An 11316-nucleotide genomic window follows, 5' to 3' on the forward strand; every position below is an offset into this window, starting at 1 on the left:
TTATTATTATTTTTCTTTTTTAAGAGCGTTTGTTTTTCCACAGGGGGCGGATAAGGGGTATGAGTTGATGGGGACGAAAGGGGGGGGGGTGACGAACCACGGAAATCAATTTCCTTGACGTGCATATAGATGCAGGCAAAGGAGAATTGATCACTACCGTCTACAAAAAACCTACCGATAGGCAGCAGTATCTGCACTTCGACAGTTGTCATCCGCGCCACTGCAAAACGAGTATCCCATACTCGCAGGCCCACCGATTTAGGATAATTTGTTTCCGCACCGAGGACTTCGAGGCAAACGCAGAAAACGTGCGCAATGTACTCGCGAAGCAACAATACCCACCACCCATGGTCAACGACGCTATTTGCAAAGCGGCCAACCTTGATCGCCAAGAGTTACAGCACCATGGAAAAGAACTAAACCAGTAGTAGTAGTAGTAAACTTTATTTGGTGAAAAGGGGTGAGGGAAAAGGGGGAGAGATCAAGGGTGGGACCCAAATTCCAGGACCCCAGAAGCTATTTGGCCATCCCTGGCCCTACTAAGCAGCGCAAGCTGCTGTGCAGGGTCCGGGCGGGACAGGGCTTCCTCCCAGGACTCTAATGAGGTTTGGTGGGTATTTTTGTCCCAAGTAATTGGGCAATTCCAGTCTGTATGGAATAGATCGGCCTTCTGGTGACACTGCTTACAGTCCTCATTATACTTTTCTGGGAACATAGGTGATAGTCTGGACTTATGTAAGTAGGTGTTCGTCTGTATTTTTCTAAGATTTCTCACTTCTTCAGCAGTTAAGCTGGGGTGTGGCGCAGGCATTGATCTTCGGTGAAGCCTGTAGGATATAATTTGTCTGTGCCTTGACAGTAAGCAGGGAGGGCGTACGAATATTCCGGGTCTCTGCGGTGTATGGTAGTCCTCGCAAGAAAATCGGCCGCCTCGTTACTCTCTAGCCCCTGATGGGCGGGAGTCCAGACAAGTGTGTGGTTCTGTTTTAGAATTTTTGGGAGAAGTCTTTCAGCATTCCTTGGGACGATGCCGCAGATGAAGTTGCTTATGGCCCTGGTCGAGTCAGTGATAATTATTGAGTTCTTATTCTTGAATTCAGCCTATCTGATTGCTAGTATGACGGCAGCAGTTTCTGCTTCTTGAATATTTAGTTGTTTGGTAATGATGAAATCCAGCATCTTCCCATGTTCATTGGTCGCTACGGCTTATGCATCGCCTTGCTTGTTTACGGCCGCATCGGTGTAGATTGCGTTTGGATTGTCCTGATATGTTTTTCGGATGTAGCGAGTTCTTGCCAATCTTCTGCCCTTATTGTGAGTGGGGTCCATTTTCTTGGGAATTGGAGAGGTCTTGATACAGTGTCTTTGAGTGGGTGTTAAATCGACCATCCTATTAATGAAGGCTGCATGAAGCTCGTGTACAGATCTTCTGAGAATTTCTCTGCCTGTTCTGGTTTTGAGGAGGCGTTCCTTCTGGGCATCTAATAGCGTAGTCTTGATTTCTCTGAAGGTGTTGTGTACGCCAAGCTTCAGGAATTTTTCGTTGGATGTGTAAATTGGTAGGCCTAGAGCGGTATTGTGAGCTGTTCTTATTATGGCATCGGCCCTTTCCTCTTGTTTGTGATCCATCCGGTGGAAGGGGAGGCTATATGCAATGCGGCTCATTATGAGAGCTTGAACAAGGCGGAGGGTGTCCTCCTTTCTTATGCCCTTCCTAGCTCTTGTAATCCTTCTTACTACTCTGGCCAGCTGTTGAGCCGTCTTGCCAAGCTTGCTGAGAGTATTTGTGGCTTTATTGTCTTCCTGAATGACCATGCCTAGTATTCTTATTGCGGGGCGGAAAGGGATGTTCTGTCCATCCAGTATAATGCTGCCTGGAGGGATGTTGTTTCTCGTCGACCTTAGCCTGATGAGTTCGGATTTTTCAGGGGCGCATTTCAAGCCATTTTTTATGATCGGATCTTGGAGGTCGTTGATAGCATCCTGTAGCAGGTCTAATTTAGATTGCAATGTTCCGCTTTTCGTCCACATAGTAATGTCGTCGGCATATATGACTTTCCCAATTTCTTCACGTTCTTCCAGTTTCTTAGCAATTTTGATCATTGTTAAGTTGAACAGAAGAGGCGAGATAATTGATCCCTGGGGCGTGCCTCTGTTTGGTGCCTTAAAGGGGTCGGATCCAGTGTTGCCTATGCCGATTGTTGCTGTTCTGTCTGATAGGAAGTTTCTAATGTAATTGTATGTTCTTTCCCCGCAATGTGTCTCCTCGGCGGCCTTAAGGATAGACTCGTGCGATACATTGTCGAAGGCACCTTTGAGGTCCAGTGCGAGGATGATTTGATCTTGGTTGTTATCGTTGTCTATGACATCGTGTTTTAACTGTAGAAAGGCGTCCTGGGTGGATAGTCCTTGCCTGAAACCGATCATGCAGTCCGGAAAAAGTTGGTGTTCTTCTATGTACTTTTTAAGTCTTGTCGTAATTATTCTTTCGTAGATTTTGCCGACACAAGAGGTAAGAGAAATTGGTCTTAGATTTTTTTATTTCAAGGGGTTTCCCCGGCTTGGCTACAGTTGTTATTGTGGAGTGTTTCCATTGAGGGGGTAGTCGATCTTCGAGCCACAAATCGTTTATGTATTTGGCCAGGGCCTCCATCTGAGCATCGTTTAACTCTTTCGTTACCACGCCTATTCAAATCGATCACCGGTGATCGATGATTTATATTGCCTATTTCGACATGTTGTAGTCGTTTCTCGTACTCCTAATGCAGCCAGTGATTAGTCTAGGCATTTCCCTTTTAGAATCAGTTTAAATTTTCCCGCTCCGGCGACATTGAGATTTTTGGCGGCGTTTTTTGCGAGCTGAGGTGCGCGTGTTTTTGACGAAGGGGGCGTGGCTGCTGCATTTGAGAAAAAATGATGCAGGTCGTGGTTAGGCTGCATTACCATAATATTTTTTTTGTCAAAAGGCTCCTGGCAAGTCAAATACCAAATAATGGGGTCAGCTTTGTAATCCGACAGCGTTGAGAGGTGATAATTACTTGAAAATGGCCCCAGCTATTCACTAATGATCTTTGGTTCGGACAAAGGGCAGCTTTATTCTCCCAAAGCTTATTTCTGATGGTCCCCCGCATGTCTAGCAAGTATGCCTGACATTTTCAACCAGTTTCCAGCAGTTTCGGTTTCGTTTTCGCATTGCGAAATTCATATTTGGCGCTACTACGCAGTTACCCAACTACAAGCTCATTTGCCATGGCGCCTCCGTTGCCCGCTACTGCTCCTCAAAACAAGCATGCCGCTCGCACTTCCACTTTATCTACGCCTTGCTTCTGCGATAAGAGCTTCTGCTGAAAGTCAAACGATAACACCAAGTCGTCGGGTATCAGTTCAGACGAGGAGAACGCTTCCAATTGGCCTTGAACACCGCCAGCTGTTCACCGGCCAGTTTCGGTTTCATACAAGGGTATTTCCGGAAGTTTAGTGTCGCTTCTTAGTAGTACTGTTCATTCTGACAAAGTCTCCAACAACCTTGTATTTGTTGCTTTTCGAAATTGTTAGGTGGCGCTGCAATGTAGTAGGCTCGTAGTGCTGAACTCGCTTCACAGCCCGACGGCGGCTTGGTGAAAGCTTGCTGGGCATGATTCTAGCGCATAGTACCTTATTCCTGCAAGCAGGGCTGCCATAGTGAGTCAGAACATGATAATAAAACGCAAATGAAAGTTCTGACTGATGAGCGATCATCAGAACGTCAACAAGCATCCACCAAAGAGTTTGGTTCTCAACTCCAAGCGGATTTTTTCACATCGCTTGCTTGCCTTCAATATTGTGCCGGTCATAATCATTGACAAGGTGTTTTTACATCACGTGGAGGCTAATTTGGGCCTTTAATAATGTCAAACCACCAGACTTCTTCTAGAGAACTATCCAAAATAGCAATACTTGAAATAGAGGTTGGGCTTCACCACATGGCATGGGCACCACGTGGGCTAACATTTTCTTTTGTATCTGACAAATTGTACTGCGCAACTCAATTTTTTTTCTAGGACGGGTTTTTGAAATGTCTACCTACAAAATGTATATTCTAAATTTTTTCTACTACACGTGGTTTATTATACACAACTTACTTTTTTCTTTTTTCTTCGACGCGCGGACAAAAATTTCGAATTCGATAATTTTTTTCGGAATCATTATTTAGGAAAACGTTAATTAAACCGGTGTCGTTGGAAAGCGCGTGGAATAATCTGCATTGTATGTCAGTGCAATGTGTGCCTAACCAATATGTATAGCACAAAAAAATGTTTTGTTAGACCCTTCAAAATTGGTCAATTTCTCGCGGTAACGAAAGAGTTAAGTTTCTTAGCTTATTGTTTGTTATTCCATCTGCACCAGGGGAGCTTTTTTTATTGCTGGCCAATATAGCTTGCTGTAGTTCTTCCTTCGAGATTTCTCCATCAAGTAAGTCATTAGGGCTACCTTGATAGTTCCTGCGTACCGGCGGGATGTTTAGAGCCAGTTCAAATCGCTCTTTAATAGCCAAAATCAATTCGTTGTTAGTACTTTTGAAGTTTTGAGCCACTTTTATGAGTTGGTGACTCGTTTCTCTCCTTCATGTTTCGGGGTTCAACATGCCCTTGATAATGGCCCATGTTTTGGAGGTGTTCAGGGTGCCTTTAAGCGATTCGTAAAAATCGTTCCAGTTTTGGTTTGCGAGCTTGCTGGCATGATCTCTGGCCCGTTTGTCTAAGTTTCTGATGCGAAGCTTGAGCTTCTTATTGTGTCTTTTCTTCTTCCATCGTTTGTACAGTTTCTGTTTCTTGTCCCACAGACTGATCAGGTAGCTGTCAACGCACAAGTATTCGTTCTCCTGTCCGTACTCTTTGGTTGCTTTATGAAAGGCTTCCTTGATGTTGCCGGACCAGGCGCCTATTTCTTGTATGTTACCGAGGGCCCCTAGCTTTTCGCGAAAAGCGTTCCAATCGGTCATCTTTTGTTTTCCGGGCCTTCTTCTGTAGTTTTCTGAGCATGTCTTCTCTTAGATGATGTCATGATCGCTTCCGAGATTTTCTTTAGTATTAAGCCAAGTGGTGAGGCCATCCATGTCGGGAACTATTGTTAGGTCGGGGCACGTATCGACACTGCGGTTGTTACCCGTTCTAGTGGGGAAGGATGTGTCGTTTATCGTGTGCAGGTTAAGTGCCTCCATTGCATTGACAAGATTTTTTCCTTTGGCAGAGTCAAAGTTATAATTCCATTCTTTGTGCGGGGCGTTCATATCCCCGAGAAGGATTACGTTATTTTTGGCGACTATATTCATTGTTTCTCTAAAGAGCGGTTCGAAGTTCTCCCTGTTGCTGGACGGTGGGCTGTATACGTTGAGAACAAACAAGCTCTTACATTTTCTTTGCATAGGTATTACTTCGACGAGAACGGCAGACGGGGATTTCGTAGAAAGATCGTATCTATTCCATGTTACGTCTTTTTTAGCGTACGTAGACACCCTGGTGTCTTTAGATGTATCAATTCTATTGTAGCCCCTTAAGTTGGTAAGACATCCTGCCTCCTGAATACATATAATGTCGGGCTTGACGTCCTTCTTGTCTATGTAGGCTTCCAGGAGATTTGTTTTCTTGTTAATGCTCCTACAGTTCCACTGCCATATCACTAATTGTTCTTGCGTGTTTTTCAATTTAGGCGTCATGGTTTTGCCATACTAAACCAGAAAGGTAGACGCAACCTAGTTCTGACGTTCGGGGGAATTCCCCGAACATAAAGGAAATTTTAAAAAGCATTTAAACATGCTACAATAGAGTGAACGGCTTTCAAAAATCTTTTTAACACCTCCTCGTGTCGTATACAGGCGCCCCAAAAATATCATTACCTTGTACACGCCAAAACTGAGAATGAACCTAAAAGGTGGGTTTCAACCATGCTGAAAGGCACGGTGCCGCGTATGTAAACGCATGCAGACAACCCTGGGGGCAGAAATCCCGAACTACCATTTAAACGTCTAATTCACGCGACACTCGACTGCGACTTTTCCAACGTGGTCTACCTTCTGGAGCGCACATGTTCGTTAACTCCCGGATCTACCCTTTTCCCGACATATTAACTCCGAAAACCACCCATTCGATTCCGTCAAAGTTACATATTTACAGAGTGAGTTTTCTACTAGAAACGAACGCGAACAACGTGAATCTTACATTATTCACAAGTTCGATGCCGTAAAGGCTGGAATGAATGTTAGCCCGGACATTATGTCGTCTATACATGCTTTTGAAAATCTGGCTTGGGAATAATCCCCTATCTAAACTGTAATTCTCTGTGTTGTATAAGCAAGTAGTCAAGCTATTCTTATTTTGTTTATTCCCATTCTTGGTTTTCCGCACAGGCGGAATATACCACAAACAGCACTGAGGCGCCCGCTGTCGTTTACTCCAACAAAGTACCCACGCGACACCCGCGTGCTGGTAGAGGATTAGTTAAGCGCCCTTACCAAGGTTCGTTGTCAGGGACGACCCCTTCGGCTGCCCGGACAAGGCGGAAGAATAGACCTAAGAATGATGAATGCCGCCCGCCCGTCGTGTCGCTCGGCGGAATTGTGGATGTTTGGAGCCACACTGCGGAGATCGTACGTACACTCTTAACGAGCCTTCCAATTTATTGTAGGTTTGGCGTCACTGAAACATCTGTGCGGCGGCGACCGCTTCCTGTAAGCTCTTCCCGTGATGTCAGTGGCCAGGTCGGGCGCCCTGTGGCTGGTCACGGCTGAAAGTTGTCTTATCGTCAAAAGGTGGGGGTTAAGGAGTAAGATGCGCATCGGAGCGGAGGTTCCCCGAACGTTCGCGTCCATCAGGTCGCTCCCCGTACCTCGTTCGTTCTGCTTCTCGCCCGTGGCACCACCGTCTCTTTTTTCGTCTTCTCAGTCCTCCTTGTTTCTCCTGGTGGTGGTAGTGGTGGTGGTGGTGCCAAAAGAGATGGCTCATACCCACTCAGGGGGATTGGCCAGGAAAGGGGCGCTCACAAAGAGAAATTACAAAGTAATTAAAGAAACACATTTAAGGAATTAAATAAAATGTTAGGGAAATAAATACAGAACAAAAAACTGCTCAAACATGAGATGTAGCATCAGGAAGTGTTGAAACCAACATAAAATAAAATAAAAAATAAAGGAAAGAAAACATAAAAAGTATGTAGAAAAATAAAACAAGAAGGGAAGCTGGCGAAGGAGAGGCAGTGGGCGGGAAGGCACTAATAGCAGCGATCATACACGCAGGGATGTTTTTGAGGGAAGGCGGGCATGGCCTGGGGCTAGCACGGGAGACGGCCAGATTGCGAAATGAACAAGTGCACGGTGGAGCAAAGATCTGCGTGGCTAAAACCCAGTGCCTTCGCCCCGAACTATAGGATCAGAGGAACAGACAGTGGGAAGGCCAATTTGTTAAAGCTGCTTTCTGAGTATATTTTTTGTATGGAGGAGTGCCGTCGGCAGGAGAAGAAAAAATGTTCAGCTGTTTCTAATTCGTTACAAAATGCACCGAGTGGTGAAGGGGCCAGATTGCAGCGATACAAGTAATAATTTAAGTTTAGGACACCACACCAAAAGCTGGTGAGGGTAACTTCACAAGCTCGTGACTGACTAATCCGGCACTTCCATGAGTGCCGAAGGTGCTCGAGGTCACGACTTGCGTACGCAGATTCCGCCATGCTTTGTAGCAGGCCTAATCTTCGAAAGCGTGCCGAGGTGACAAAATTATTGGGTGGTAGGACCTCTATCACCGGGCCATCCACTGCAATGCCCGCCAGAGTGTCGGCCGCTTCGTTGAGCCTGCGTGTCCAGGCACCCATACCAAACGAAGGTTTTGTAAAGACGGAGGCAGTAAATACCCAAGGGCCAGACGTAGGGGAGAAGACTTTGAGCCCGATAGGGCAGTGCAAACAGAAAGAGAATTTGTAAGCACAATTGCGTTTTGTGTATCCGAATGTAGCTTTCTAAGGGCCAGAACAATCGCTAGATATTCAGCATGAAAAGATGTAGTGAAGTCAGGCAATCGAGGGAAAAGGCCCAATCCAAACCGGGAGAAAAAATGCCCACTCCTGCATTCTCATTCCGCACAGAGGAGTCCGTTGCAATGATTACATGGGAGGGGAAACCGGTAAGGTTATCTTGCAAAAGGCCTGATAAAAGACTCAATGGGAGTAATTTAGCGTTCGTGGGAAAAATCTCATCAAAGGCTATCTCTAAAGATGATACTGAATGATTAGGAGCAGGGACCGAAAAAAGGGCCACATGTAAGGGGTCTAGTAAGGACTGTACAACTGTAACCTTCGGGCGTTTCAATCGGGGCTATGGACTGCTGAAAAACAGCGAAGGCCATGTTACGAAGGCAGTTTGCGGGCTGGATATGGAAGACGCCATTACTCTTTTGAATGCGTCAACAGTGAGGGCATGCATGCCGAAAAGTAATGGGGGAATTCTGGCTTCCATATACAAAACGTTGATCGGTACATATCGGGGGAGACCCAGGCATAGTCTTAGGGCTTGACGTTCCAGCATTACTAGCGGCCGAAGTTTGTACTGAGGGCTTCCTGAAAAACGCACACATCCAAATCCTAGGATTGGCCGGACGTACATTCTCCTGTGCTACCCTCGTGCTCACCGGCGACTTAGGAAGAAGCACTTCCTCCCCTTCACTCCTCTTGCTCCTCACCCTGGCCCACATCGGATACAGTGTTGTATGGAGCAAACGTTTTCGGAGAACAGTTCCATCGAAGCAAAGTTTAAGGGACTTCGTACGCACACATCACTTTCTATCAGAAATGTCATAAACCCTGCTTCCTTGTACGATGCAAGTAAGGTACTAAGAAATAATTATTTTATTAAACACATGCATCAGAAGTACACTTACAAACCACAGATAGCAATTGCATTATAGAGAACCGGACTAGATATTAAAGGTGTTGCAAATTGTTGAGGAAGAAGATGTACCTCCTGGCTCTACGGCACCGCTATCATCATCATTGTGTTTCTCATCGCCATTAAAGAGGCGTTCCATCAGGGGTCTTACGGTTCCGTTCCCTGGCGGCTCAACCGCAACGAGTAGCTCGCTCGGGGACATTTTTGGGGGCAGAAACACAAGGGAAAATGAGCGGCTGAACGACGTGGGCAGCGAGCGACCACGTCGACGAGTTTCTTCTGGAAATGGTCGCCAAAGCACCTTCGTCCTCCTCGGAACCGCGCCAGGTATACAAGGCGCGGACCTGACTGCATGCCTAGCGAATAATCCCGAAATTGTCGCGCAACGATGGACCAGTTGAAAGCGAACGGGCTCCCAGGCGAGCCCAAGCGACGAATATTTTGAGCAACGAGGCGACAACACTCATCGAGAGGGGCTGCTCTGACCGAATAGCGCGCAGAAAGGTAATGTACAAGTTCATGGCCAGCAGCGAGGAGCTTGGCAAGATCGACGCTCACGTCGAGGAAGCGATTCCTGTCGAGGAGCTGGCAAAGGAGTACGAGTCTGCAGAGCAGTATGACGACCAGACGCTCGATGCTCTGACTCACTTTAAGTGCCGGGTGGAGGATCTCAGCCTCAGCAGCACGGGGCAAGCTGCCCCCTGTGGTGCGAATAATATGTCACACGCTGTAACGACGGTTTATCTCGAATCTCTGGACCTCGTCTCCTAATGCTCACAATCAATCCTTTTTATGGGGACATGTGTAAATGGACTTTTTGTTGGGAACAATTCAAGGGCGGTGTCCACACCAACCAGGCTCTAACTAGCACCGACAAGTTTCACTACCCCCAAAACTACCTGGAAGGTGAAGCAGCAGGTGCCATCGCCAGACTGCCAACAACGGAGGCGTGCTGTGAGAGTGTCATTCGGCTTCCTAAGGAGAGGTTTGGTTGCGAGATCCGTATTATACAGTTACATTTTAGAAACCTCCGCGAGCGACAGCACGTGACGTCTCTCTCGGAGGAATAGGAGCTGCGCAGGCTTTAGGACTACGTCCTGTTGAATGTCCTCTACCTCAACGTTCTGGACGCCCCAACGAGCAGCTTCTCGGCGATGCTGTATGGCATCTGGCTCAAGGTTTTGCCAGAAGAGATCGTCGTGGCGTTTCATCGACACGTCCGCCTCCAGGAGAAATCAACGTCCACGGCATCATCTTCCGGGGGGGGGGAACGTACCTAGATTTGGGGTGGGGGCGGCTGGAGCAGCTCTTGCCATACACGCAGATCCAACTAGAGGCAAGATAGATGGGCTCCAGTGGAAATTTCGACAGATTGAAGTGACCCCCTCCAAAGTAACCGGCAGTCAACGTCGGTTCTACAGACATCTCAAGTCCTGATGCCGAAACGCAACGGGTGCTTGCTTTGCAAATCGGCAAAGCACAACACCCAAGCATGCAAGGCTTCGTTGAGCATCGAAGACACAAAGAACTGGATTCCAAAGCAGAATCCAGTTATCTGATGCTATCGATGTACGCGGATGGGCCACCGATCGAAGGAGGCTGTCGAAAGATGTGTACGACAGGCAAGGTAAGGCATGCAACAGTTATGTGCGACCCAGACTATGCACGCAAAGTGAAGAAACACGAGGCGCACACGAACCCCACCTGCAAAGCCTTGGGGCAGATGGAGGGCGCTACGTATCTATCTGTCACCCTCACGAGTTGCCCGCTGGACGAAGGAGTCCACCTCCAGACCATCCGGTCGTGAGTCATCAGTCCCAGCGACGCACGGTACATACGAGGTATTTTGGATGGTGGTGGCCACCACACTTTCATCAAAGACCTCGCTTCAAAGTTAAAATTAAAAGTCGTGGGAGAGAGAAGCCTCACCATCAATGAATTTGCATCGGCAGCTTCTTATGAATTAGGAAAGTGCAAAATAGTTGAGTTGCCACTTCGTAGCCAGTTCGACGATGCACATGAAGTGATCAAGGCCCTCGCCATAGCCACGCTCTGCCGAACCATAGCGGATACGGGCATCAACGACGCTTTCGCTGCGCGGGTAAGAAAGTTAGACCATCGGCTGGCAGATAAAACAACGGTTCCAGAGGTATGTGAGGAGCCAGGCATCAGCCTTCTTGAGTAAATGTGTAGCATATGTGACCCGGGACACGATTCGGTGCAACGAGGTTAACGCTTTATTTGCTCTAACCACTACGCTTGGGTGGACGCTGCAATGTCCAGCCCAGAAACAGGGCATGACACCTAGTCCCGAGCAAGTGAAGTGCGGCGTTATTCATACGCAAGTAGTTGGAAAATAGGACGGTAACACTGGAATTCGTAACGCTTTCCTCTGGGACACGAAC

Source organism: Haemaphysalis longicornis, unplaced genomic scaffold (genome assembly GCF_048455015.1).
Source record: "Haemaphysalis longicornis isolate Haplotype H1 unplaced genomic scaffold, Haemaphysalis longicornis Haplotype H1 scaffold_75, whole genome shotgun sequence".
Lineage (NCBI taxonomy): Eukaryota > Metazoa > Arthropoda > Arachnida > Ixodida > Ixodidae > Haemaphysalis > Haemaphysalis longicornis.